Here is a 24,922-nt window from a genome sequence, read left to right as displayed (position 1 = left end):
AGAACTCCCCAAAAATTACCAATTTGTCAAGCTCTGATACCAGGAGAGCATCCAACGCAGGAGGATGCTTTTTCCGTGTTGATCGAGACCGAAAACTCACCAAAACTGACCAGTTTGTCAAGCTCTGATACCAGGAGAGCATCCAACGCAGGAGGAAGCTTTTCCAGTGTAGATCGAGACAGAGAACTCGCCAAAAATGACCAGTTTGTCAAGCTCTGATACCAGGAGAACATCCAACGTAGAAGGATGCTTTTTCCGTGTTGATCGAGACAAAGAACTCGCCAAAAATGACCAGTTTGTCAAGCTCTGATACCAGGAGAGCAGCCAGCGCAGGAGGATGCTTTTTCCGTGTTGATCGAGACAGAGAACTCACCAAAAATGACCAGATTGTCAAGCTCTGATACCAGGAGAGCATCCAACGCAGGAGGATGCTTTTTCCGCGTTGATCGAGACAGAGAACTCACCAAAAATGACCAGTTTGTCAAGCTCTGATACCAGGAGAGCATCCAACGCAGGAGGATGCTTTTTCCGTGTTGATCGAGACAGAGAACTCACCAAAAATGACCAGTTTGTCAAGCTTTGATACCAGGAGAGCATCCAACGCAGGAGGATGCTTTTTCCGTGTTGATCGAGACAGAGAACTCACCAAAAATGACCAGTTTGTCAAGCTTTGATACCAGGAGAGCATCCAACGAAGGGGCATGTTTTTTCCGTGTCGATCGAGACAAAGAACTCGCCAAAAATGACCAGTTAGTCAAGCTCTGATACCAGGAGAGCATCCAACGCAGGAGGATGCTTTTTCCGTGTCGATCGAGACAGAGAACTCACCAAAAATGACCAGTTTGTCAAGCTCTGATACCAGGAGAACATCCAACGCAGGAGGATGCTTTTTCCGTGTTGATCGAGACAGAGAACTCGCCAAAACTGACCAATTTGTCAAGCTTTGATACTAGCAGAGCATCCAACGCAGGAGGATGCGGTTTCCGCGTTGACCGAGACAGAGAACTCACCAAAAATGACCAGTTTGTCAAGCTCTGATACCAGGAGAGCATCCAACGCAGGAGGATGCTTTTTCCGTGTTGATCGAGACAGAGAACTCACCAAAAATGACCAGTTTGTCAAGCTCTGATACCAGGAGAGCATCCAACGCAGAAGGATGCTTTTTCCGTGTTGATCGAGACAGAGAACTCTCCAAAAATGACCAGTTTGTCAAGCTCTGATACCAGGAGAGTATCCAACGCAGGAGGATGCTTTTTCCGTGTTGATCGAGACAAAGAACTCGCCAAAAATGACCAGTTAGTCAAGCTCTGATACCAGGAGAGCATCCAACGCAGGAGGATGCTTTTTCCGTGTCGATCGAGACAAAGAACTCACCAAAAATGACCAGTTTGTCAAGCTCTGATACCAGGTGTAGAAAAACGTGGCTTTTCAAGGGTTTCTTAGGGACGCTATTGCGAACCAAAAAATTAGTGTCTTTATTCACTGCCGGTTTTCTACGAAAAGAGCTCGTTGCTTACAATCCTGCCCTTTTTACACCTTTTCTCGCAAACCTAAACTCACCACGGATCTAATCGTTCTGATCGAATGCCAAGATCTACACAACGATGTCGACATTAGAAATCGCAGTGACAGCGGCGGTCGGTGTAAATACTGTTTGTTTACAACATTGCCCCCCACAGTGAGAAAAACAATCTATATGTCTCACTCTATTTCCCGTCGCTGTCGTTATTCGCAAGCGTTTGTTGTCGTACTAATCTTCTCCTCACCGGTAAGTATTTTACTCTCTATATCCAATAACGCAAGTTTCGTTGCAGGTCGTTTATAAATACCGCTAGACGTTCGAACACTTGCCTGTCTAACTTGACCATCACCAGCCCTAACTACTTCGATCACACGACCTTTTGGCCAACTGTTGCGTGGTAGACAGTTGTCGACTATTACTACTGTATCACCCACCTGAAGCGGCCGCACGTGTTCAAACCACTTCGATCGACGGGTCAGCATAGGAAGATATTCGGCTATCCATCTCTTCCAGAACAAGTCGGCAAAGTGCTGAGCGGCTCGCCAGGCTGATTTCACGACGGCGCCACCCTCCGTAAATACCGCGGGCGGCTTCGATCCGTCGGAGCTTCCAAGCAGTAGATGGTTTGGCGTCAGCGGGGTGTCCATCTCGTCGTCCAGTGGTACGTATGTCAGCGGCCTCGAATTAATGATGAGCTCGATTTCGGTGAACGCGGACATTAGGACTTCATCCGTCGGGTTTCGTGGTAGATTGATCTGACCTAGAACCTTCTTTACCGATCGGACCAACCGCTCCCAGCATCCGCCGAAGTGTGGTGCAGCCGGTGGGTTGAAGCTCCACTTCATATCCGGGCCGGTGAATTCGGTCATCAGCGCGTCAACGTCAACAGCTTGAAATGCCTCTTCCAGTTCACGTGCCGAACCGACGAAATTCGTTCCTCTGTCGCTGATCATCTCCAACAGGATGCCGTGGTCAGCGAATGAGCCATCTCCAGGTGCATAGCTCGGGACGTCAGACAGGTAAATATAACTCCCCATCTTTTTTCCGTTCGTCTTCCCACGGCAACCAGGAGGGGTCCAAAATAGTCAATTCCTGTAAAGGAGAATGCTCGCTGCTCGACCGCAACTCGTTGAGGGGGAAGGCTTCCCATCGCAGGTGGCTCAGGGGTGGCACCACTTATCTTACATCGCTGGCAGGATTTACGAACCCGATTGTACTCACCCAAAACACGGGGTATATAATACCGGGAGCGCAGCTCACTAACAACGGTACGGTGATTGCAGTGTTTGTAGCGTTCGTGGTAGTCCAGTATCAGCAAATCTGTTCCGCGATGCTTCCGGGGAAGGATGATGGGTTGGCGCAGTGTTTCGCTGACATTCCAGGTATCGGCTAGGCGTCCTCGCATCCTCACTACACCGTGTTCGTCGAGTACCGGCGAAAGTTTGTAAATCGGGCTGCTCTTCTCCACTCCGCTTTTCCATGGCTGCGACCGGGGGGGCTTACTCTTCAGGCAGCATATCTCGCGTGCGTAAACATCCGCTTGCATTCTGCTAAACAGGATACGCTCAGCTTGCGCCAGTTCTTCCTGCGTTAGTGGTCCTCCTAAAACGATGTCTCCTCGCATGGCACGACGGACGTTAGTAACGAATCTTACCACATATCCTACTGTTCGCAGAAGCCTTCTCCATCTGGAAAAGCGGTTAAAATCTATTAGCTGATCGACGATGCTGTGGTGTAGCACATTGGGACGTAGCTCCTCCTCTGTGCTCGTAGATGGTGCTTTATACGTCGGCCAGTTCGACTCTGGGCCCCATAGGAAACTCGGCCCGTTGAACCAACGACTTGTTGGTGTTAGATCCGGTGTTCTTGTCCACTTCGTCCCGTCGTCTGCAACGTTCGATTTCGTTCCGATCCAGCGCCACTGTTCCACGTTCGTTGTCTCGAGCAGTTCGCCAATCCGAAATGCCACAAACTGATTGTAACGCCGATGATCCGATAGTAACCAGCTCAATACGTTCCGTGAGTCCGTCCAAAACACCGTGCGTGAAATATCCAACCGATGTGAGTTTACGATCGTAACGGCTAATCGGGCACCAATCACTGCTGCTTGCAGTTCCAGTCTTGGGATCGAGATGAACCGTAAGGGCGCCACGCGTGTTTTCGACCCAACGAGAGCACATTCTACTATCCCATCTTCCTCGAATCTCAAATAAGCAACGGCCGCCATTCCGGTTTCGCTTGCATCGCAGAAGACGTGCAACTCTACCCTAGCTGCGACCGATGTGAGTTTGCGATAACATCTGTTGACTCTCACCTTTTGAACCTCGGGTAGCACGCGTTGCCATGTTAGATACTTTTCCGCCAATTTCTCGTCCAGCTCCTGATCCCAACCGCTCCCGGAACGCCAAATCTCTTGGAGTAGGATCTTTAAAAACATCAGGAACAGCCCAAGTAGTCCCATAGGATCATAGATGCTCATTAGGATTCGGAGTATATTTCGCTTCGTGATAGTGGTTGTGCCAGCCTGTAATTTCTCGTGAAAATGTCCAGAAAGACGAAAGGTGAAAGTGTCAGAGCTCGTGTCCCACCACATACCGAGAACCTTTTCCGTCGCCAAATCATAACCGATGTTGATGCCTTTTTGTTGCTCTGCCTGCGTTTGAAGGTGTTTCACTACCGATAACGAATTGGATATCCAATTCCTTATCTCGAACCCTCCGCTTGCGTGCACGTACCGTACTTCTTTCGCCAGACGAATAGCCTCCTCTTCAGTCTCCACACTCACCAGCATGTCGTCCACATAATGCTCGTCCGTGATGCATTTCGTAGCCCGCGGGAACTCCTTCTCGAAACGCTCCGCATTGCGATTCTTCACGTATTGTGCGCTGCTTGGAGAACACGCAGCGCCGAAAGTCATAACGGTAACCGCGTACACAGCTGGATCGCCATTCGGGTCGTCTCCATCCCAGAAGATCATCTGGCTTCGTTGGTCTTCCTTACGCATCATCACTCGGTGAAACATTTCGCGAATGTCTCCGACGACCGCCACGTGAAATTCTCTGAATTTGAAGAGCACAGAAAGGAGCCCGGCGAGCAGATCGGGTCCAGCTAGAAGGAAAGAATTCAGGCTTACTCCACTCACCTTCGCTGCTGCGTCGAAAACCATGCGGATTTTCCCCGGCTTATTTGGGTTGGTTACCGGGAAAATGGGTAAAAACCAGTCGTTGGGCTGCTTGTCTTCTACTTCGCTTGCTGATAAACGTCGAATGTACCCTTTCTCCAGGTAGTCTCTCATTTTGTCATTAATTGCTGCTGCTAATTCCAGATCTTTTTGCATCTTCTTCTTTAGGGTTACGTGGCGTTTCAAGGCTGCAGCTTTATTACACGGCAGGCGGATGTCGTCGTATTTCCATAGTAGTCCTGTTTCGAACCTGTCACCCTGCAGCTTCGTTTCCTTGGTAAGTATCGCCAGCGCTCGTTCATCGTCCTTGGATTTGAGTGGATGCGGAGATTTAGTGATACCGAGCGTATCCAGGGAGAAGAATGCCTTGACCTCCACCGTCAGCAGATAGTCGTTGCTTGCCTCGCAACTGCAAACGTGAAAACTTCTGTATCCTCCAGACGCGTTAGCGGTTGCGATTGGACAAGGTCCGTATATCATCCAGCCCAAGCGCGTTTTTGATGCAATCGGTTCATTAATCCTTCCTTCTGTACATTTTAGGGATTTGCTTAATCTACAGTTGTCGACGCCAATTAGAAGTCGAGGTACAGCATGTGTGTAAGAGGCTAACGGCAAACCTTTCAGGTGTGGGTACGCTGCTTCCAATTGTTGCACATCAATCGATTGTGAGGGTAACGCTAGATTGGTAACGGTGTGTACCTTAGCCAGGTCGTGTACGGAGGCTCCTTTGTACGCACCAGAGATCTGCACCGCTAACTGAACAGAGGCCTTTTCATCTCTGGTTGTATCTCCTGTCCACTTTAGACACAACGGCCGGGACGTACCACTCAAACCCAACTCTTCCATCAGACTGTGGTCCATGAAGGTTGACGATGATCCTTCGTCGAGAAACGCGAAAGTGTGAACCACTTTACCATCTTTACCACGTACTATTACCGGCACATAACGGAACAGGGTCCGATCGTTTGAGCCGGAGTGCGTTAAACAGTGTTTCTCCGCCGCGTTACCAGTACTCAAGGCCCCGTGAAGCAGCTTATGATGCATCGCCTCGCATCCGTTCACAGCACAATGCGTTTTAAGGTGGCACCATCCCTTATGCGATTTTAAACATTTTCGGCACAACTTACATTCCTTTATGTGATCCTTTCTTGCAGCTACCGTCATCTTGAGGAAACGTTGGCAATCGACTAGTGCGGCACACTCTCCCTGGCATGCGGAACATTTAGGAGTAGAAAGAGTGTACTTACCGCTCGAGGCTGTAGCGTGCATGTTCACGTGCGTAGTCGTCGGATGACGCTGCTCTGGTCGTGACGGTTTACCACCGCGTCGGCGATCTGTGTCTGACGGTCCGTCAGGTCTTACGGGAACCACTCTACTGAGAGCCTCTGCTAGATCGCTGATCCACCTTCCAAACTCCGTCAAAGTTACGCTAGGTAAGCGCTGCTGATACCTCGCCCACTCGATGCAAGTCGTCGACGGCAGTTTCGAAACCAGCTCCTTCATCAGGACTACGTTGCATGTGTATTCGGGCAGCCCAGACGCCCTGATGGTCGCACACATGTTTCGTACCGCGAATCCAAAGTCGGCCAAGGTCTCCAGTCTATCAGCTCTTGGTGCAGGCATGCTCCTCACTTTCTGTATCAACGCGTCCACAATCACATCAGGTCTACCGAAGCGCAGCTTGAGTGTGGCTATAGCTTCCTTTAATCCCGATGGCAGCAACAGCAACGAGCTTACCGCTTCCAACGCAGCTCCTTTCAGCGCCTTCTGCAACCTCATCAGATTTTCATCGTCGGAATATCCGCAGACTGCTGTCGAGTGCTCGTAGCTAGCAATAAAGAGTGGCCACTGTTCTGCCGATCCTGAAAAGGTAGGCAACTCTCTTCCGCTGGCCTTTCGTGCAGCAATTTGTGATTGGCTTAAAAATGTGTATCCGGAATATCCGAATGTTCCTGCATGTCCATCAGTCAATGGGTTGTACGGGTGAGTTCCAGGTGCGATCGTGTGTGTAGGTGCAAATGTGCCAGTCTGGTGAACGGGTCCGCGAGGCTGTGCGAATGTGTTGTATCCGTGATCTTGTACGCGGGTTTGTGAACAGGTGCTGTGTCCGTATAATTGAGCATGTGTTTGTGTCGATGTGCCGTGTTCATAATCGTGTCCGAATGGTTGTGCCAAAGTGCTGTGACCAAAGTTGTTACCGCTTCCGTTCGTCGTCTTGTGCCTATTGCGAGGATCTCGTGACAGAAGTTCATCACGCGCGCGTTGCCACTCCTGAAAATCCGGGTCACATGGCGTAGTTGGCTCGTATAACGTTGCTGGATTTCTCGCGACCGTGGTCGGGTTGTCTGCACATCGTGAGCGTTGGGCCGTTTCGATGGTTCCGATGGACCTTACCGCAGCGTCAGCAGAGACACCATTTTCTCTGTTCAGCAGCCATGCACTCGCCTTTTCCAATTCGGTACGCGGTTCGCACACATCTACTCGATTTATTTGTAATAACTCAAGCTCGCGCTCTCGGAGTTCCACTAAACGTTGTTGCACTTCAATTTTTAATCGATCAAGCTCGAGCTGCTTCTTTCGTAGTTCCTGCTCGGAGGTCATTAACCAACCCGGGGTCACTGACCGATGAGTGTTCGCCATCGCTGAGTTCGACGCGCCATCATTGACGCGTCCGTCGAAGTCCGGTTGTGTATGATCATTTTGTGCGGTTGTCGCTTTCTGGTTAGGGAGCGGCCGGGCTATCTGCGGTGTCACGTTCGACGTGTCGACATTCGTGTGTCTTACCGGAAAATATCCCCACGGAGTTTGCATAGTTTGCTCGCCTCGGTGGCTTAGCTTCCCTTCGCTCTGGGGCGATCCTTCGACGGGCACGGGCACTTGAGCCGAACACGATGGCGTCGTATTCACGATGGCGCTAACGTTGCCGTGCTCTACCGGCCGGTCCCTCGATGGTGTTTCGTGGCCCTCTCGCTGGCTCGTCGTATGCTCGTGCTGCACCATCAGATCGTCGTGTTCCATCTCGCGATACACCCTTTACACACGCGCGCACTGATCACAATTGCACTCCCGAAACTATACTTCCGATCGCGATTATCCCCTGTGGATAATACTTACACCTTTTGGCGGAACTTGTAGAAGCGCGTGCAAATTTAGTATTTCGAAGCAAATACGTTGCGACTAGTCACTAGTTTGACTAATTTTTTGGAATGTAGAAAAACGCGGCTTTTTCAAGGGTTTCTTAGGGACGCTATTGCGAACCAAAAAATTAGTGTCTTTATTCACTGCCGGTTTTCTACGAAAAGAGCTCGTTGCTTACAATCCTGCCCTTTTTACACCTTTTCTCGCAAACCTAAACTCACCACGGATCTAATCGTTCTGATCGAATGCCAAGATCTACACAACGATGTCGACATTAGAAATCGCAGTGACAGCGGCGGTCGGTGTAAATACTGTTTGTTTACAACACCAGGAGAGCCTCCAACGCAGGAGGATGCTTTTTCCGTGTTGATCGAGACAGAGAACTCACCAAAAATGACCAATTTGTCAAGCTCTGATACCAGGAGAGCATCTAACGCAGGAGGATGCTTTTTCCGTGTTGATCGAGACAGAGAACTCACCAAAAATGACCAGTTTGTCAAGCTTTGATACCAGGAGAGCAGCCAGCGCAGGAGGATGCTTTTCCGTATTGACCGAGACAGAGAACTCACCAAAAATGACCAATTTGTCAAGCACTGATATCAGTAGAGCATCCAACGCAGGAGGATGCTTTTTCCGTGTTGATCAAGACAGAGAACTCACCAAAAATGACCAGTTTGTCAAGCTCTGATACCAGGAGAGCATCCAACGCAGGGGGATGCTTTTTCCGTGTTGATCGAGACAGAGAACTCGCCAAAAATGACCAGTTAGTCAAGCTCTGATACCAGGAGAGCATCGAACGCAGGAGGATGCTTTTACCGTGTCGATCGAGACAGAGAACTCACCAAAAATGACCAGTTTGTCAAGCTCTGATACCAGGAGAGCCTCCAACGCAGGAGGATGCTTTTTTCGTGTCGATCGAGACAGAGAACTCACCAAAAATGACCAGTTTGTCAAGCTCTGATACCAGGAGAGCATCCAACGCAGGAGGATGCTTTTTCCGTGTTGACCGAGACAGAGAACTCGCCAAAAATGATCAGTTTGTCAAGCTCTGATACCAGGAGAGCATCCAACGCAGGAGGATGCTTTTTCCGTGTCAATCGAGACAGAGAACTCACCAAAAATGATAAGATTGTCAAGCTCTGATACCAGGAGAGCATCCAACGCAGGAGGATGCTTTTTCCGCGTTGATTGAGACAGAGAACTCACCAAAAATGACCAGTTTGTCAAGCTCTGATACCAGGAGAGCATCCAACGCAGGAGGATGCTTTTTCCGCGTTGATCGAGACAGAGAACTCACCAAAAATGACCAGATTGTCAAGCTCTGATACCAGGAGAGCATCCAACGTAGGAGGATGCTATATCCGTGTTGACCGAGACAGAAAACTCGCCAAAAATGATCAGTTTGTCAAGCTCTGATACCAGGAGAGCATCCAACGCAGGAGGATGCTTTTTCCGTGTCAATCGAGACAGAGAACTCACCAAAAATGACCAGATTGTCAAGCTCTGATACCAGGAGAGCATCCAACGCAGGAGGATGCTTTTTCCGCGTTGACCGAGACAGAGAACTCACCAAAAATGACCAGTTTGTCAAGCGCTGATACCAGGAGAGCATCCAACGCAGGAGGATGCTTTTTCCGTGTTGATCGGGACAGAGAACTCACCAAAAATGACCAGTTTGTCAAGTTTTAATACCAGGAGAGCATCCAACGCAAGAGGATGCTTTTTCCGTGTCGATCGAGACAGAGAACTCACCAAAAATGACCAGTTTGTCAAGCTCTGATACCAGGAAAGCATCCAACGCAGGGGGATGCTTTTTCCGTGTTGATCGAGACAGAGAACTCGCCAAAACTGACAAATTTGTTAAGCTTTGATACCAGCAGAGCATCCAACGCAGGAGGATGCTTTTTCCGTGTTGATCGAGACAGAGAACTCACCAAAAATGACCAGTTTGTCAAGCTTTGATACCAGCAGAGCATCCAACGCAGGAGGATGCTTTTTCCGCGTTGATCGAGACAAAGAACTCACCAAAAATGACCAGTTTGTCAAGCTCTGATACCAGGAGAGCATCCAACGCAGGAGGATGCTTTTTCCGCGTTGATCGAGACAGAGAACTCACCAAAAATGACCAGTTTGTCAAGCTCTGATACCAGGAGAGCATCCAACGCAGGGGGATGCTTTTTCCGCGTTGATCGAGACAGAGAACTCGCCAAAACTGACCAATTTGTCAAGCTTTGATACCAGCAGAGCATCCAACGCAGGAGGATGCTTTTTCCGCGTTGACCGAGACAGAGAACTCACCAAAAATGACCAGTTTGTCAAGCTCTGATACCAGGAGAGCATCCAACGCAGGAGGATGCTTTTTCCGTGTTGATCGAGACAGAGAACTCACCAAAAATGACCAGTTTGTCAAGCTCTGATACCAGGAAAGCATCCAACGCAGAAGGATGCTTTTTCCGTGTTGATTGAGACAGAGAACTCACCAAAAATGACCAGATTGTCAAGCTCTGATACCAGGAGAGCATCCAACGCAGGAGGATGCTTTTTCCGCGTTGACCGAGACAGAGAACTCAGCAAAAATGACCAGTTTGTCAAGCGCTGATACCAGGAGAGCATCCAACGCAGGAGGATGCTTTTTCCGTGTTGATCGGGACAGAGAACTCACCAAAAATGACCAGTTTGTCAAGTTTTGATACCAGGAGAGCATCCAACGCAAGAGGATGCTTTTTCCGTGTCGATCGAGACAGAGAACTCACCAAAAATGACCAGTTTGTCAAGCTTTTATACAAGGTGAACATCAAACGCAGGAGGATGCTTTTTCCGCGTTGATCGAGACAAAGAACTCACCAAAAATGACCAGTTTGTCAAGCTCTGATACCAGGAGAGCATCCAACGCAGGAGGATGCTATATCCGTGTTGACCGAGACAGAGAACTCACCAAAAATGACCAGTTTGTCAAGCTCTGATACCAGGAGAGCATCCAACGCAGGGGATGCTTTTTCCGTGTTGATCGAGACAGAGAACTCGCCAAAACTGACAAATTTGTTAAGCTTTGATACCAGCAGAGCATCCAACGCAGGAGGATGCTTTTTCCGTGTTGATCGAGACAGAGAACTCACCAAAAATGACCAGTTTGTCAAGCTTTGATACCAGCAGAGCATCCAACGCAGGAGGATGCTTTTTCCGCGTTGATCGAGACAGAGAACTCACCAAACATGACCAGTTTGTCAAGCTCTGATATCAGGAGAGCATCCAACGCAGGAGGATGCTTTTTCCGCGTTGATCGAGACAGAGAACTCACCAAAAATGACCAGTTTGTCAAGCTCTGATACCAGGAGAGCATCCAACGCAGGGGGATGCTTTTTCCGCGTTGATCGAGACAGAGAACTCGCCAAAACTGACCAATTTGTCAAGCTTTGATACCAGCAGAGCATCCAACGCAGGAGGATGCTTTTTCCGCGTTGACCGAGACAGAGAACTCACCAAAAATGACCAGTTTGTCAAGCTCTGATACCAAGAGAGCATCCAACGCAGGAGGATGCTTTTTCCGTGTTGATCGAGACAGAAAACTCACCAAAAATGACCGGTTTGTCAAGCTCTGATACCAGGAGAGCATCCAACGCAGGGGGATGCTTTTTCCGTGTTGATCGAGACAGAGAACTCACCAAAAATGACTAGTTTGTCAAGCTCTGATACCAGGAGAGCATCCAACGCAGGAGGATGCTTTTTCCGTGTTGATCGAGACAGAGAACTCTCCAAAAATGACCAGTTTTTCAAGCTCTGATACCAGGAGATCATCCAACGCAGGAGGATGCTTTTTCTGCGTTGATCGAGACAGAGAACTCACCAAAAATGACCAGTTTGTCAAGCTCTGATACCAGGAGAGCATCCAACGCAGAAGGAAGCTTTTTCCGTGTTGATCGAGACAGAGAATTCTCCAAAAATGACCAGTTTGTCAAGCTCTGATACCAGGAGAGCATCCAACGCAGGAGGATGCTTTTTCCGCGTTGATCGAGACAGAGAACTCACCAAAAATGACCAGTTTGTCAAGCTCTGATACCAGGAGAGCATCCAACGCAGGAGGATGCTTTTTCCGTGTTGATCGAGACAGAGAACTCACCAAAAATGACCAGTTTGTCAAGCTCTGATACCAGGAGAGCATCCAACGCAGAAGGATGCTTTTTCCGTGTTGATCGAGACAGAGAACTCACCAAAAATGACCAGATTGTCAAGCTCTGATACCAGGAGAGCATCCAACGCAGGAGGATGCTTTTTCCGCGTTGACCGAGACAAAGAACTCACCAAAAATGACCAGTTTGTCAAGCGCTGATACCAGGAGAGCATCCAACGCAGGAGGATGCTTTTTCCGTGTTGATCGAGACAGAGAACTCACCAAAAATGACCAGTTTGTCAAGCTCTGATACCAAGAGAGCATCCAACGCAGGAGGATACTTTTTCCGTGTTGATCGAGACAGAGAACTCACCAAAAATGACCAGTTTGTCAAGCTCTGATACCAGGAAAGCATCCAACGCAGGGGGATGCTTTTTCCGTGTTGATCGAGACAGAGAACTCACCAAAAATGACTAGTTTGTCAAGCTCTGATACCAGGAGAGCATCCAACGCAGGAGGATGCTTTTTCCGTGTTGATCGAGACAGAGAACTCTCCAAAAATGACCAGTTTTTCAAGCTCTGATACCAGGAGAGCATCCAACGCAGGAGGATGCTTTTTCCGTGTCAATCGAGACAGAGAACTCGCCAAAAATGACCAGATTGTCAAGCTCTGATACCAGGAGAGCATCCAACGCAGGGGGATGCTTTTTCCGTGTTGATCGAGACAGAGAACTCACCAAAAATGACCAGTTTGTCAAGCTCTGATACCAGGAGAGCATCCAACGCAGGGGGATGCTTTTTCCGTGTTGATCGAGACAGAGAACTCGCCAAAACTAACAAATTTGTTAAGCTTTGATACCAGCAGAGCATCCAACGCAGGAGGATGCTTTTTGCGTGTTGATCGAGACAGAGAACTCACCAAAAATGACCAGTTTGTCAAGCTCTGATACCAGGAGAGCATCCAACGCAGGGGGATGCTTTTTCCGTGTTGATCGAGACAGAGAACTCGCCAAAACTAACAAATTTGTTAAGCTTTGATACCAGCAGAGCATCCAACGCAGGAGGATGCTTTTTGCGTGTTGATCGAGACAGAGAACTCACCAAAAATGACCAGTTTGTCAAGCTTTTATACAAGGTGAACATCCAACGCAGGAGGATGCTTTTTCCGCGTTGATCGAGACAAAGAACTCACCAAAAATGACCAGTTTGTCAAGCTCTGATACCAGGAGAGCATCCAACGCAGGAGGATGCTTTTTCCGTGTCAATCGAGACAGAGAACTCGCCAAAAATGACCAGATTGTCAAGCTCTGATACCAGGAGAGCATCCAACGCAGGAGGATGCTTTTTCCGTGTTGATCGAGACAGAGAACTCACCAAAAATGACCAGTTTGTCAAGCTCTGATACCAGGAGAGCATCCAACGCAGAAGGATGCTTTTTCCGTGTTGATCGAGACAGAGAACTCACCAAAAATGACCAGATTGTCAAGCTCTGATACCAGGAGAGCATCCAACGCAGGAGGATGCTTTTTCCGCGTTGACCGAGACAAAGAACTCACCAAAAATGACCAGTTTGTCAAGCGCTGATACCAGGAGAGCATCCAACGCAGGAGGATGCTTTTTCCGTGTTGATCGAGACAGAGAACTCACCAAAAATGACCAGTTTGTCAAGCTCTGATACCAGGAGAGCATCCAACGCAGGGGGATGCTTTTTCCGTGTTGATCGAGACAGAGAACTCGCCAAAACTAACAAATTTGTTAAGCTTTGATACCAGCAGAGCATCCAACGCAGGAGGATGCTTTTTGCGTGTTGATCGAGACAGAGAACTCACCAAAAATGACCAGTTTGTCAAGCTTTTATACAAGGTGAACATCCAACGCAGGAGGATGCTTTTTCCGCGTTGATCGAGACAAAGAACTCACCAAAAATGACCAGTTTGTCAAGCTCTGATACCAGGAGAGCATCCAACGCAGGAGGATGCTTTTTCCGCGTTGATCGAGACAGAGAACTCACCAAAAATGACCAGTTTGTCAAGCTCTGATACCAGGAGAGCATCCAACGCAGGGGGATGCTTTTTCCGCGTTGATCGAGACAGAGAACTCGCCAAAACTGACCAATTTGTCAAGCTTTGATACCAGCAGAGCATCCAACGCAGGAGGATGCTTTTTCCGCGTTGACCGAGACAGAGAACTCACCAAAAATGACCAGTTTGTCAAGCTCTGATACCAAGAGAGCATCCAACGCAGGAGGATACTTTTTCCGTGTTGATCGAGACAGAAAACTCACCAAAAATGACCAGTTTGTCAAGCTCTGATACCAGGAGAGCATCCAACGCAGGGGGATGCTTTTTCCGTGTTGATCGAGACAGAGAACTCACCAAAAATGACTAGTTTGTCAAGCTCTGAAACCAGGAGAGCATCCAACGCAGGAGGATGCTTTTTCCGTGTTGATCGAGACAGAGAACTCTCCAAAAATGACCAGTTTTTCAAGCTCTGATACCAGGAGAGCATCCAACGCAGGAGGATGCTTTTTCTGCGTTGATCGAGACAGAGAACTCACCAAAATGACCAGTTTGTCAAGCTCTGATACCAGGAGAGCATCCAACGCAGGGGGATGCTTTTTCCGTGTTGATCGAGACAGAGAACTCGCCAAAACTGACAAATTTGTTAAGCTTTGATACCAGCAGAGCATCCAACGCAGGAGGATGCTTTTTTCGTGTTGATCGAGACAGAGAACTCACCAAAAATGACCAGTTTGTCAAGCTCTGATACCAGGAGAGCATCCAACGCAGGGGGATGCTTTTTCCGCGTTGATCGAGACAGAGAACTCGCCAAAACTGACCAATTTGTCAAGCTTTGATACCAGCAGAGCATCCAACGCAGGAGGATGCTTTTTCCGCGTTGACCGAGACAGAGAACTCACCAAAAATGAGCAGTTTGTCAAGCTCTGATACCAGGAGAGCATCCAACGCAGGGGGATGCTTTTTCCGTGTTGATCGAGACAGAGAACTCGCCAAAACTGACAAATTTGTTAAGCTTTGATACCAGCAGAGCATCCAACGCAGGAGGATGCTTTTTTCGTGTTGATCGAGACAGAAAACTCACCAAAAATGACCAGTTTGTCAAGCTCTGATACCAGGAAAGCATCCAACGCAGGGGGATGCTTTTTCCGTGTTGATCGAGACAGAGAACTCACCAAAAATGACCAGTTTGTCAAGCTCTGATACCAGGAGAGCATCCAACGCAGAAGGAAGCTTTTGCGGTGTAGATCGAGACAGAGAACTCACCAAAAATGACCAGTTTGTCAAGCTCTGATACCAGGAGAGCATCAAACGCAGGAGGATGTTTTTTCCGTGTTGATCGAGACAAAGAACTCACCAAAAATGACCAGTTTGTCAAGCTCTGATACCAGGAGAGCAGCCAGCGCAGGAGGATGCTTTTTCCGTGTTGATCGAGACAGAGAACTCACCAAAAATGACTAGTTTGTCAAGCTCTGATACCAGGAGAGCATCCAACGCAGGAGGATGCTTTTTCCGTGTCAATCGAGACAGAGAACTCACCAAAAATGACCAGTTTGTCAAGCGCTGATACCAGGAGAGCATCCAACGCAGGAGGATGCTTTTTCGTGTTGATCGAGACAGAGAACTCTCCAAAAATGACCAGTTTTTCAAGCTCTGATACCAGGAGAGCATCCAACGCAGGAGGATGCTTTTTCTGCGTTGATCGAGACAGAGAACTCACCAAAAATGACCAGATTGTCAAGCTCTGATACCAGGAGAGCATCCAACGCAGGAGGATGCTTTTTCCGTGTTGACCGAGACAGAGAACTCGCCAAAAATGATCAGTTTGTCAAGCTCTGATACCAGGAGAGCATCCAACGCAGGAGGATGCTTTTTCCGTGTCAATCGAGACAGAGAACTCGCCAAAAATGACCAGATTGTCAAGCTCTGATACCAGGAGAGCATCCAACGCAGAAGGATTCTTTTTCCGCGTTGACCGAGACAGAGAACTCACCAAAAATAACCAGTTTGTCAAGCGCTGATACCAGGAGAGCATCCAACGCAGGAGGATGCTTTTTCCGTGTTGATCGAGACAGAGAACTCACCAAAAATGACCAGTTTGTCAGGCTTTGATACCAGGAGAGCATCAAACGCAGGAGGATGCTTTTTTCGTGTTGATCGAAACAGAGAACTCGCCAAAAATGACCAGTTTGTCAAGCTCTGATACCAGGAGAGCATCCAACGCAGGAGGATGCTTTTTCCGTGTTGATCGAGACAGAGAACTCCCCAAAAATTACCAATTTGTCAAGCTCTGATACCAGCAGAGCATCCAACGCAGGAGGATGCTTTTTCCGTGTTGATCGAGACCGAAAACTCACCAAAACTGACCAGTTTGTCAAGCTCTGATACCAGGAGAGCATCCAACGCAGAAGGAAGCTTTTCCGGTGTAGATCGAGACAGAGAACTCGCCAAAAATGACCAGTTTGTCAAGCTCTGATACCAGGAGAACATCCAACGTAGAAGGATGCTTTTTCCGTGTTGATCGAGACAGAGAACTCACCAAAAATGACCAGTTTGTCAAGCTCTGATACCAGGAGAGCATCCAACGCAGGAGGATGCTTTTTCCGTGTTGATCGAGACAGAGAACTCACCAAAAATGACCAGTTTGTCAAGCTCTGATACCAGGAGAGCAGCCAGCGCTGGAGGATGCTTTTTCCGTGTTGATCGAGACAGAGAACTCACCAAAAATGACCAAATTGTCAAGCTCTGATACCAGGAGAGCATCCAACGCAGGAGGATGCTTTTTCCGTGTCGATCGAGACAGAGAACTCACCAAAAATGACCAGTTTGTCAAGCTCTGATACCAGGAGAGCCTCCAACGCAGGAGGATGCTTTTTCCGTGTTGATCGAGACAGAGAACTCGCCAAAACTGACCAATTTGTCAGGCTTTGATACTAGCAGAGCATCCAACGCAGGAGGATGCGTTTTCCGCGTTGACCGAGACAGAGAACTCACCAAAAATGACCAGTTTGTCAAGCTCTGATACCAAGAGAGCATCCAACGCAGGAGGATACTTTTTCCGTGTTGATCGAGACAGAAAACTCACCAAAAATGACCAGTTTGTCAAGCTCTGATACCAGGAGAGCATCCAACGCAGGGGGATGCTTTTTCCGTGTTGATCGAGACAGAGAACTCACCAAAAATGACTAGTTTGTCAAGCTCTGATACCAGGAGAGCATTCAACGCAGGAGGATGCTTTTTCCGTGTTGATCGAGACAGAGAACTCGCCAAAACTGACCAGTTAGTCAAGCTCTGATACCAGGAGAGCATCGAACGCAGGAGGATGCTTTTTCCGTGTCGATCGAGACAAAGAACTCACCAAAAATGACCAGTTTGTCAAGCTCTGATACCAGGAGAGCCTCCAACGCAGGAGGATGCTTTTTCCGTGTTGATCGAGACAGAGAACTCACCAAAAATGACCAATTTGTCAAGCTCTGATACCAGGAGAGCATCTAACGCAGGAGGATGCTTTTTCCGTGTTGATCGAGACAGAGAACTCACCAAAAATGACCAGTTTGTCAAGCTTTGATACCAGGAGAGCAGCCAGCGCAGGAGGATGCTTTTCCGTATTGACCGAGACAGAGAACTCACCAAAAATGACCAATTTGTCAAGCGCTGATATCAGTAGAGCATCCAACGCAGGAGGATGCTTTTTCCGTGTTGATCAAGACAGAGAACTCACCAAAAATGACCAGTTTGTCAAGCTCTGATACCAGGAAAGCATCCAACGCAGGGGGATGCTTTTTCCGTGTTGATCGAGACAGAGAACTCGCCAAAAATGACCAGTTTGTCAAGCTTTGATACCAGGAGAGCATCGAACGCAGGAGGATGCTTTTACCGTGTCGATCGAGACAGAGAACTCACCAAAAATGACCAGTTTGTCAAGCTCTGATACCAGGAGAGCCTCCAACGCAGGAGGATGCTTTTTCCGTGTCGATTGAGACAGAGAACTCACCAAAAATGACCAGTTTGTCAAGCTCTGATACCAGGAGAGCCTCCTACGTAGGAGGATGCTTTTGTTTGTGTTGATCGAGACAGAGAACTCGCCAAAAATGACCAGTTTGTCAAGCTCTGATACCAGGAGAGCATCCAACGCAGAAGGATGCTTTTTCGTGTTGATCGAGACAGAGAACTCACCAAAAATGACCAGTTTGTCAAGCTCTGATACCAGGAGAGCATCCAACGCAAGAGGATGCTTTTTCCTCGTTGATCGAGACAGAGAACTCGCCAAAAATGACCAGTTTGTCAAGCTCTGATACCAGGAGAGCATCAAACGCAGGAGGATGTTTTTTCCGTGTTGATCGAGACAAAGAACTCACCAACAATGACCAGTTTGTCAAGCTCTGATACCAGGAGAGCAGCCAGCGCAGGAGGATGCTTTTTCCGTGTTGATCGAGACAGAAAACTCACCAAAAATGACTAGTTTGTCAAGCTCTGATACCAGGAGAGCATCCAACGCAGGAGGATGCTTTTTCCGTGTCAATCGAGACAGAGAACTCACCAAAAATGACCAGATTGTCAAGCTCTGATACCAGGAGAGCATCCAACGCAGGAGGATGCTTTTTCCGTGTTGACCGAGACAGAGAACTCACCAAAAATGACCAGTTTGTCAAGCTCTGATACCAGGAGAGCATCCAACGCAGGAGGATGCTTTTTCCGTGTCAATCGAGACAGAGAACTCGCCAAAAATGACCAGATTGTCAAGCTCTGATACCAGGAGAGCATCCAACGCACGAGGATGCTTTATCCGTGTTGATCGAGACAGAGAACTCACCAAAAATGACCAGTTTGTCAAGCTCTGATACCAGGAGAGCAGCCAGCGCAGGAGGATGCTTTTTCCGTGTTGATCGAGACAGAGAACTCACCAAAAATGATCAGTTTGTCAAGCTCTGATACCAGGAGAGCATCCAACGCAGGAGGATGCTTTTTCCGTGTTGATCGAAACAGAGAACTCGCCAAAAATGACCAATTTGTCAAGCTCTGGTACCAGGAGAGTATCCAACGCAGGAGGATGCTTTTATCCGTTTTGATCGAGACAGAGAACTCACCAAAAATGACCAGTTTGTCAAGCTCTGATACCAGGAGAGCATCAAACGCAGGAGGATGTTTTTTCCGTGTTGACCGAGACAGAGAACTCACCAAAAATGATCAGTTTGTCAAGCTCTGATACCAGGAGAGTATCCAACGCAGGAGGATGCTTTTATCCGTATTGATCGAGACAGAGAACTCACCAAAAATGACCAGTTTGTCAAGCTCTGATACCAGGAGAGCATCCAACGCAAGAGGATGCTTTTTCCGTGTCGATCGAGACAGAGAACTCACCAAAAATGACCAGTTTGTCAAGCTCTGATACCAGGAGAGCAGCCAGCGCAGGAGGATGCTTTTTCCGTGTTGATCGAGACAGAGAACTCACCACAAATGGCTAGTTTGACAAGCTCTGATACCATGAGAGCATCCAACGCAGGAGGATGCTTTTTTCGTGTTGATCGAGACAGAGAACTCACCAAAAATGACCAGTTTGTCAAGCTCTGATACCAGGAGAGCATCCAACGCAGGAGGATGCTTTTTCCGTGTTGATCGAGACAGAGAACTCACCAAAAATGACCAGTTTGTCAAGCTCTGATACCAAGAGAGCATCCAACGCAGGAGGATGCTTTTGTTTGTGTTGATCGAGACAGAGAACTCGCCAAAAATGACCAGTTTGTCAAGCTCTGATACCAGGAGAGCATCCAACGCAGAAGGATGCTTTTTCGTGTTGATCGAGACAGAGAACTCACCAAAAATGACCAGTTTGTCAAGCTCTGATACCAGGAGAGCATCCAACGCAAGAGGATGCTTTTTCCTCGTTGATCGAGACAGAGAACTCGCCAAAAATGACCAGTTTGTCAAGCTCTGATACCAGGAGAGCATCAAACGCAGGAGGATGTTTTTTCCGTGTTGATCGAGACAAAGAACTCACCAACAATGACCAGTTTGTCAAGTTCTGATACCAGGAGAGCAGCCAGCGCAGGAGGATGCTTTTTCCGTGTTGTTCGAGACAGAGAACTCACCAAAAATGACCAGTTTGTCAGGCTCTGATACCAGGAGAGCATCCAACGCAGGAGGATGCTTTTTTCGTGTTGATCGAGACAGAGAACTCACCAAAAATGACCAGTTTGTCAAGCTCTGATACCAGGAGAGCATTCAACGCAGGAGGATGCTTTATCCGTGTTGATCGAGACAGAGAACTCACCAAAAATGACCAGTTTGTCAAGCTCTGATACCAGGAGAGCATCCATCGTATGAGGGTGCGTTTTCCGTGTTGATCGAGACAGAGAACTCACCAAAAAAGACCAGTTTGTCAAGCTCTGATACCAGGAGAGCATCCAACGCAAGAGGATGCTTTTTCCGTGTCGATCGAGACAGAGAACTCACCAAAAATGACCAGTTTGTCAAGCTCTGATACCAGGAGAGCAGCCAGCGCAGGAGGATGCTTTTTCCGTGTTGATCGAGACAGAGAACTCACCAAAAATGACCAGTTTGTCAAGCTCTGATACCAGGAGAGCATCCAACGCAGGAGGATGCTTTTTCCGTGTTGATCGAAACAGAGAACTCGCCAAAAATGACCAATTTGTCAAGCTCTGGTACCAGGAGAGTATCCAACGCAGGAGGATGCTTTTATCCGTATTGATCGAGACAGAGAACTCACCAAAAATGACCAGTTTGTCAAGCTCTGATACCAGGAGAGCATCAAACGCAGGAGGATGTTTTTTCCGTGTTGACCGAGACAGAGAACTCACCAAAAATGATCAGTTTGTCAAGCTCTGATACCAGGAGAGTATCCAACGCAGGAGGATGCTTTTATCCGTATTGATCGAGACAGAGAACTCACCAAAAATGACCAGTTTGTCAAGCTCTGATACCAGGAGAGCATCCAACGCAAGAGGATGCTTTTTCCGTGTCGATCGAGACAGAGAACTCACCAAAAATGACCAGTTTGTCAAGCTCTGATACCAGGAGAGCAGCCAGCGCAGGAGGATGCTTTTTCCGTGTTGATCGAGACAGAGAACTCACCACAAATGGCTAGTTTGACAAGCTCTGATACCATGAGAGCATCCAACGCAGGAGGATGCTTTTTTCGTGTTGATCGAGACAGAGAACTCACCAAAAATGACCAGTTTGTCAAGCTCTGATACCAGGAGAGCATCCAACGCAGGAGGATGCTTTTTCCGTGTTGATCGAGACAGAGAACTCACCAAAAATGACCAGTTTGTCAAGCTCTGATACCAAGAGAGCATCCAACGCAGGAGGATGCTTTTTCCGTGTTGATCGAGACAGAGAACTCAACAAAAATGACCAGTTTGTCAAGCTCTGATACCAGAAGAACATCAAACGTAGGAGGATGCTTTTTCCGTGTTGATTGAGACAGAGAACTCACCAAAAATTACCAATTTGTCAAGCTCTGGTACCAGGAGAGCATCCAACGCAGGAGGATGCTTTTTCCGTGTTGACCGAGACAGAGAACTCACCAAAAATGACCAGTTTGTCAAGCTCTGATACCAGGAGAGCATTCAACGTAGGAGGATTTTCCTGAGGAGCACATAGTCTGTTTCATACTGATGTAAATGTGCAAGTGTATATGTGATGAAATGATCGCAAGTGTCTTCACAATGACCGATTAGATCGGTCCAGTAATTCTTGGATTTCTTAACACACGGACAACCGACCTAAAATTGGAGCATCTAACTTAATCGCGAAAATCAAGCGAACGATCGAGATTCACATTAATATGTGCAGGGCCACGAGAGTTGATAAAATGCTGACAAATTGGTCAAAATTGGCAACAAATTGGTGCTGGTCAACTGTGAAAACCACTATACCGTAGCCGCGCACACAATTGTTTTCAGATTTCCGATACCAGGAGAGCATGTTTTTCAAGAGGTGGAATAAATTTGCCCATCACTATTGCATTGCATACTATCAAACCCGTGAGAGCGTTCACTAGTTTAAGGAAGATGGATGAAACGGAGAGCATCCTTCATTTCCCTCAAACTTTCCGTCGGCTGGTACGAAATTCCATACAAAACCAGCTGTTTTCAGATTTCCAATACCAGGAGAGCATTCACGGAAGAGGAAGCACCTAGTACAGCAATTTTGGTCGAAAACCGCCGAAAGGTATGCAATTTTTATACACTAACTTTCCCGTTTTTCGTGAAAAATTTCTTCGAAAACTACCAGTTTTCGAATGTATTGTACCAGGAGAGCATCCACGGAAGAGGTAGCACCTGGTAATTTTGCCCGCCTAAAGGTATGCAATGTTTGAACACTAACTTTCCATACAAACCAGCTGTTTTCAGATTTCCGATACCAGGAGAGCATGTACTTCAAGAGGTGACCCTCAGCCACTCAGGCACTCATGAGTGACCGGCACTCATGAGTGACTGAGTGACCGGAACTCATGAGTGACTGAGTGACCGGCACTCATGAGTGACCGGCACTCATGAGTGACCGGCACTCATGAGTGACCGGCACTCATGAGTGACTGGCACTCATGAGTGCCTGGGTGCCTGAGAGCTGTCAATTAGCCGTCAATTAGCCGTCGATTAGCCGTCGATTAGCCGTCGATTAGCCGTCGATTAGGCGTCAATTAGCCGTCGATAAGCCGTCAATTAGCCGTCAATTAGGCGTCGATTAGCCGTCAATTAGCCGTCGATTAGCCGTCAATTAGCCGTCGATTAGCCGTCAATAAGCCGTCAATTAGCCGTCGATTAGCCGTCAATTAGCCGTCGATTAGCCGTCAATTAGCCGTCGATTAGCCGTCGATTAGGCGTCGATTAGCCGTCATTAGACGTCGATTAGCCGTCAATTAGCCGTCGATTAGCCGTCGATTAGCAATCAATCAGCAGTCGATTAGCCGTCGAATAGGCGTCGATTAACCGTCGATTAGCCGTCAATTAGCCGTCAATTAGGCGTCAAATTTGACGGCTAATTGACAGCTAATAGACGGCTAATTGGCGGCTAATCGACAGCTAATAGACGGCTAATTGACGGCTAATCGACGTCTAATGACGGCTAATCGACGCCTAATCGACGGCTAATTGACGGCTAATCGACGGCTAATTGACGGCTTGTAGCATATCTGCTATACAGTCTTAAAACATTCCAAAATCTATTTATGTTTCACCCCATGCACCTCTATCGAGATATTAGAACAAGATCTGCAATAAACAAATAACGCAAATAGCATAGACCTCAGGCGCAATTAAAACAATTATTAATCATTCACAAGTTGCAAGCACACATTCAATGCACACAAGTTGCAGGTACAAATCCAATATGCAAAACATAAAAAACATACACCATAAATGCACCGAGCGCGTGGAAAGTAACCATCAATCCGATTCCCACGATCACGCAAAGAATCTGCGCAATGCCAAAAGTAAAAACCATAACGCTCTTATTACAAGACAGTACAGGTGCGTATCAACCATTGCAGTTGAGCAATACACCCCACACCCGTGCGCTTGACTTGGTTCAAGTTTGCAACAGGAGACGATCCAACCGTATGTAGCTTATAGGAAACAGAACTACTCCATCGAACAAGTAAGAACTGAATGCAAGAAAACGTTAAACCAACCAATCAAAATTCAGACAAACAAAAGCATCAGATATCCGAGAGTCCGGTATGTGGACGAATGGAAATTTCCATCAAATTTGTTTTCACGATGTATACCCGAAAATTATGATATAAAATAAAGATTGACCGTTGACTAGACAGTCACTCGGAGTCACTCGCAGCTACGTGCACACGCGGTTACTGTCATAGTTGATCGTTATGCTCAACTAAAGAAGTCTAGTGTTATTTCTGTTATGGGGGACTCTGTCCCGTAGTCCGTCCGAAAGAACAATCGCATAGTGATCAATACGCATCTATATAACGCGTCAGCAAATATACTACATGGCGATACAAGTATATTACATAGCGACCGTGCAAGTAGCAAATATATTACATGGCGACCGTGACCATAAGCTGCAATCGTCGGAAAGAAAAACGCAACAGTGATCGACCTAAAGTGAGCGATGAAAGGTGTTGTGTAAAAAAAAAAAAAAAAAATACAGTGCCCAGTGGTACAAGTACAGTGCCCGTGGCATTAGTCTGTGGTCTTCAGAATGTAAAAAAAGTGAAAATGTGAGTGAAAATGTAAAGTGTAAGATAAATGTGCAGTGAAATTGACACTCAAAATAAATGAAGAAGATGAACGCCCCGAAAGTGCTCTAAAAACCAGAAAACAAGGTTTTAAAGAAAATTATGAGATAAAAATACGAACCATATTAAATTAACAGAAACAGTGAATTTATTCTGCAATCCATGAAAAAAAAACCGTGACCATAATCTGCAGTCATCGGAGTGATTGAATAGTGAACAAAAGTAGAAAGAGCGAAGTGTACGGAACCCGCAATGTGACAAAAGTGCGAGACAATCAAAAAACGTAAAGTTCTGTTAATCATGAGCAAGAACAATGCGATTAAAACGAGTGCAGTTATAGTGCACAGCTGAGCGATCAGCGGGAATAGACAAATAAGAGTGTAACAGAAAAAAAAACATTACGTGGATTGAACGCTACGTCGCAAGTACAGAAATAGGAGATCCAAAGTGAAACATGGCAAATGAGTAGCGGAGGTGCATACAAAATTGTTTAGCGACAAATCTCTACGGATGCTAGACAAAGTTGAGAACCGTGGTTGTAGCATGAAATGAGTTTAATCTGCAATCTTGCAATGGAAAAGAGCGTGAATTCAATAATAAATCGCTGGATTGTAAAGTGTATAACTACAATGGTGCACAGAAAATGTGTAAACGACGTATAAAAACTCGTAACGTATAAATCTCGTTTAGTGAAAGATAGTTGCAATACGATACATGCAAGTAGCATGTA

General features: G+C 47.3%; 1 long non-coding RNA gene across 1 annotated transcript; it reads left to right on the top strand.

Moving 5' to 3' along the window:
- The first annotated feature begins 2,495 nt into the window (after positions 1 to 2,495).
- LOC128309634 (uncharacterized) lies at positions 2,496 to 5,375 on the top strand. The gene is made up of 3 exons (XR_008288861.1): positions 2,496 to 2,541; positions 4,872 to 5,170; positions 5,244 to 5,375. It is a non-coding gene; the product is annotated as an uncharacterized LOC128309634 (long non-coding RNA).
- The last annotated feature ends 19,547 nt before the right edge of the window (positions 5,376 to 24,922 follow it).

The sequence above is a fragment of the Anopheles moucheti genome, chromosome 2, assembly GCF_943734755.1.
Source record: "Anopheles moucheti chromosome 2, idAnoMoucSN_F20_07, whole genome shotgun sequence".
Taxonomy (NCBI): domain Eukaryota; kingdom Metazoa; phylum Arthropoda; class Insecta; order Diptera; family Culicidae; genus Anopheles; species Anopheles moucheti.
This window is presented reverse-complemented; position numbering and strand designations above follow the sequence as displayed.